Source organism: Saccopteryx leptura, chromosome 3 (genome assembly GCF_036850995.1).
Source record: "Saccopteryx leptura isolate mSacLep1 chromosome 3, mSacLep1_pri_phased_curated, whole genome shotgun sequence".
Taxonomy (NCBI): domain Eukaryota; kingdom Metazoa; phylum Chordata; class Mammalia; order Chiroptera; family Emballonuridae; genus Saccopteryx; species Saccopteryx leptura.
The window spans coordinates 331,823,759-331,828,543 of record NC_089505.1 but is presented as its reverse complement, the minus strand read 5'-3'; the positions used below and the strand labels follow the sequence as shown (position 1 = coordinate 331,828,543).

The 4,785-nt window shown below is 37.3% G+C and overlaps 1 non-coding gene across 1 annotated transcript; it reads right to left on the bottom strand.

The window, feature by feature from the left end:
• Positions 1-3,580: 3,580 nt before the first annotated feature.
• Positions 3,581-3,656, bottom strand: TRNAA-UGC (transfer RNA alanine (anticodon UGC)). Its single transcript has one exon. It is a non-coding gene; the product is annotated as a tRNA-Ala (tRNA).
• Between the last annotated feature and the right edge of the window lie 1,129 nt (positions 3,657-4,785).

Sequence of the window (4,785 nt, the reverse complement as noted above, 5' to 3'; positions counted from 1 at the left end):
ATAAAAAACCTGACTCCTAGCATCTTAAATAAACACGGTTTTTTCATGCTCACTTAACTAGAAGTCAAGAGCGAGGCAATTATTAATATTGTGTCTACAGCTCAGTAATGTTAATGTGATGATGTCTCTAAAATTACTTAGGCATTTCTTAAAAGCATCTCATATTGAAGTCACCAGGCAACTACAGCCTTCAAATAATATTTCCATAATCAGGGAAAGAAGAAGAAAGAAGGAAGGTTCAGGACAGTCAGCTCTGTTTTTTTGTCAAGAAAACGGTGGCTGTTCAAAACTCTTAACTAGTTCTAAATCTTATTTGATAAATCAAGCTGTATCATATAACTGCCACCAGCAATAAGGGTGGGTGGGAAATTCAGTACTTATATATGCAGAAAATTATGAGGTAAAGAGGAAGTGCAACTCTAGGTAAAGAAAACAATAAGTGCAAAGAACACTAGGTTAGAGAACATATCAGATTTTCAGGAGCAAAAAAGAGAAAACCAAGTGTATTTTAAATACAAAGTCAGTTATCATCTCATATAAAATGTCTGCATGAATGGTAGAGTAGGTTAATTCAAAGGTTCCATAAAATCATTAAAAATAAATATTAACTTTCTGTTCTGCCATTCTCAAGATAGCACTCATGACTACAGTTGACTATAGAAGCTCTAGGCATCACACCTTGAGACATCAAACTCTGGAAATAAGTATAGGAACAGTCTTGTCTTGGATCCCAAGAACCCCCAACAGACTTTCTCTCAGTATTTTTGGCCTAATTAGTATCACATGATTACTATCAATGATTAGTCAAAAGCAGCCATTTTTAAAACATAATGAGTTTCATGCTATCAGAAAAGTTAAGATATCCTTTATTTTATGGCTGCATAGTATTACATTTTGTAAATGCACTGCAGTTTTTTTTAATCTACTTATTATCTGATGGGCAGTTGGGCTGTGTCCAGACTTTGGTTATTGTAAATAATGCTGCAATGAACATAAGAATGCACATATTCTTTCAAATTAGTATTAGAGATCTTTTTTTTTTCTGAAGTGAGAAACAGGAAGGCAGAGACAGACTTCCACATGCGCCCCACCAGGATCCACCCCGCAAGTCCACGAGGTGGTGATGCTTTGCCCATCTGGGGCATTGCTCTGTTGCACCCGAAGCCATTCTAGCACCTGAGGTGGAGGCCATGGAGCCATCCTCAGTGCCAGGGCCAACTTTGCTCCCATGGAGCCTTGGCTGCAGGAGGGGAAGAAAAAGGTAGAGAGAAAGGAGAGGGGGAAGGGTGGAGAAGCAGATGGGCGCTTCTTTTTGTGTGACCTGGCCAGGAATCAAACCCAGAACTTCCACACGCCAGGTCAGCGCTCTACGACTGAGCCAACTACAGGGCTAGTATTTGGGATTATTAAGATATATTCCCAGAAATGAGATCTTTGAGTCAAAAGGAAGTTCCATTTTTAATTTTTTGAGGAGCTTATATGTTACTGGAACTTATCCCTTTTTTTTAGGTTGTACAATTTGTTGACATATAATTGTTTATAGTGTTTTTAAATTATCTTTTGTATTTCTATGGTGTCAGTTGTAACATCTCTTTTATTTATGATTTTTATTTTATTTGGGCTCTCTTCCTTCCTTTCTTAGTTTGGTTAATGGTTTGGCAATTTTGTTTATTTTTTTCAAATAACTAGCTCTTTTTTTATTATTTATTTTAGAGAGAGGGGGAGAGAGAGAAGTGGGTAGGAGCAGGAAGCATCAACTGCCATATGTGCCTTGACCAGGCAAGCCCGGGGTTTTGAACTGGTGTTGTCGACATTCCAGGTTAATGCTTTATCCACTGTGCCACCATACATCAGGCTCAAAGAACCAGCTCTTAAATTTCATTGATCTTTTTTATTTATTTTTTGTCTTTACTTTATTTCTGCAGTAATCTGTATTACTTCTTTCCTTCTGCTTACTTCTGGCCTTGTTTTTTCCTTTTTCCCAGTTTCTCAAGGTATAAAGTTATGTTGTCTGGGGTGGGGGTTTTTGTTGTTTCTTGAGGTAGGTCTAAATAGCTATGAACTTTTCTCAGAACTCTTTTTTGCTACATCCTATAGATTTTGGAAAGTTTTGTTTCTATTTTCATTTGTCTCAAGGTATTTTTTGATATTCTCTTTGATTTCCTATTTGATCCATTGGTTGTTGTTTATCAGCACTTCGTTTAATCCCCTAGTGTTTGTGTTCTTCCAGTTTTCTTCTTGTACTTGATGTCCAGTTTCAATCCACAGTGTCCAGAAAGATGCTTGATATGACTTCAATATTGTTGAATTTATTGTCTCATTTTGAGGCAAAATATGTGATCTATCCTGGAGAATGTTCCAGGTTCACTTGAAAAAAATGTGTACTCTACAATTTGGGGATGAAATGTTCACTAAATATCTATGATGACAGTCTAGTTTAATATGAGATTTAAAGCCATCACTTCTGTATTAATTTTCTTTCTGTATATCAATTGATAAGTATAGTACTAAAGTCTCCTACTATTATTATAATACTATCATTTTCTCCTTTTATATATGTCAATATATATTTTACATATATTAAGTTCTCTTATGTTGGGTATATAAATATTTACAATTGTTTTTATTCTCTTCCTTGATTGGTCCTTTTATCATTATGTTACATCTTTTTTATTTCTGTTTACTGTTTTTATTTTTAAGTCTATTTTGTTTGATATGAGTATTGATACACCAACTTTATTTTTTCTTTATCAAGTGAGAAAAGGGGAGGTGGAAAGAAAGAATTCTTCTTGTGCCCCAACTAGGATCCACCAGAAACTCCTGTCTGAGGCTGATTGTTCTGCCCATCTAGGGCCGCTGCTCCACTGCTCAGCAACTGAGCTATTGTAGCGCCTGGGAGAGGCCATGGAGCTGTCCTCAGCGTCTGGGGTCAGCTTGCTCATTTGAGCCATGGCTGGGGTCAGCTTGCTCATTTGAGCCATGCCTTCAGGGGGAATAGAGGTGGGAGAGGGGGAGAAGCAGATGATTGCTTCTTCTGTGTGCTCTGACCAGGAATCAAACTCAATGCTATTCCAACACTCTATTGCTGAGCCAACAGGCCAGCACCAACTTTCTTCTAATTTCTATTCACATGAAATATATTTTTTATGCCTTCACTTTCAGTCTATGTGTGTCTTTTAATCTGAAAAAATTCTCTTGTAGACGCCACATAGATGAGCATTGTTTTTTTATTTATTCAGCTACCCTATGTGGTTTTTTTTTTTTGGTTTTTTTTTGTATTTTTTCTGAAGCTGGAAACGGGGAGAGACAGACAGACTCCTGCATGCGCCCGACCGGGATCCACCCAGCACGCCCACCAGGGGGCGATGCTCTGCCCACCAGGAGGCGATGCTCTGCCCCTCCTGGGCGTCGCTCAGTTGCGATCAGAGCCACTCTAGCGCCTGGGGCAGAGGCCAAGGAGCCATCACCAGCGCCCGGGCCATCTTTGCTCCAATGGAGCCTTGGCTGTGGGAGGGGAAGAGAGAGACAGAGAGGAAGGAGAGGGGGAGGGTTGGAGAAGCAAATGGGCACTTCTCCTGTATGCCCTGGCCGGGAATCGAACCCGGGACTTCTGCACGCAAGGCCGACGCTCTACCACTGAGCCAACCGGCCAGGGCCACCCTATGTGTTTTGATGAGAGCACTTTGTCCAAAGTCATTTAAAGTTATTGCTGATAGGTATGTAGTTGTTGCCATTTTATTATTTATAATTTTCATTTTATTTTTTACTTTGTTTATTTTGGGGGGGATATTTATAGTTCTTCTCTTGACCTTTTCCTTTGTGGTTTGCTGGGGTTTTTTTTTAAGTATTTTGTTTGCATTCCTTTCTCTTTATTTCTGTATTTTGAGTTGTGTTTTTTGTGTATGAATCTATATCTAAAGCAGTTTATTTTGAGCTAATGAGCATTTAATTTCAAATGCATTCTAAACCACTACATTGTTACTCTCACCTTCATGCTTTATATTTTTTACCTCATATTTTAGGTCTTTTTGTTTTGTGTATTCCTGAACTACTTATTGTAGTTATAGTTAATTTTATCTCTTTTGTCTTTTTAGTCTTCATAGTAGATTAAGTGGGTAACTTGCTGTGTTCATTAGATATTTACCTTTACCAATAAGATTGTTTTTCTTTCATACATTTTCTTATTTCTGGTAATACCTTTTTTTTTAATTTTTCTGCTTGAAGAAGATACTTCAACATTTATTGTAAAGCTAGTGTAGTGGTAATAAACTCTAATTTTTGCTTGTTTGGAAACCCCTTTATCAAAATTCTGAATGATAACCTTGTTGGGTAAAGTATTTTAGATTATAGGTTTCCTTCTTTCAGCACTTAAAATATACTCTGTCACTCCCTTCTGGCCTGTAATGTTTCTGCTGAGAAGAAACATTAGTCTTATTGGAGTATTTTTGTGTGCAACTATTTGTTTTCCTCTTGCTGCCTTCAAGATTGTCTTTTTTTCTTTAAATTTTGCCATTTTAATTACAATATGTCTTATTGCAGGCCTCCTTAATTTTATCTTGTTTGAAACTCTCTATAGTTCCTGTATATGACTGTCTCCTTCCCTTCTCAGGTTAGAAGAGATTTCAGGCACTATTTCTTCAAATAAACTTTCTGCCCCCTTTCCTCATATCTCTTCTGAGATCCCTATAATGCAAATTTTAGTTTGATTGATGCTGTATCAGGAATCCATAAAACTATTATTTCTCTGGGGTTTTTTTTGTCTATTTTAATTTTTTTTTCCGGTTC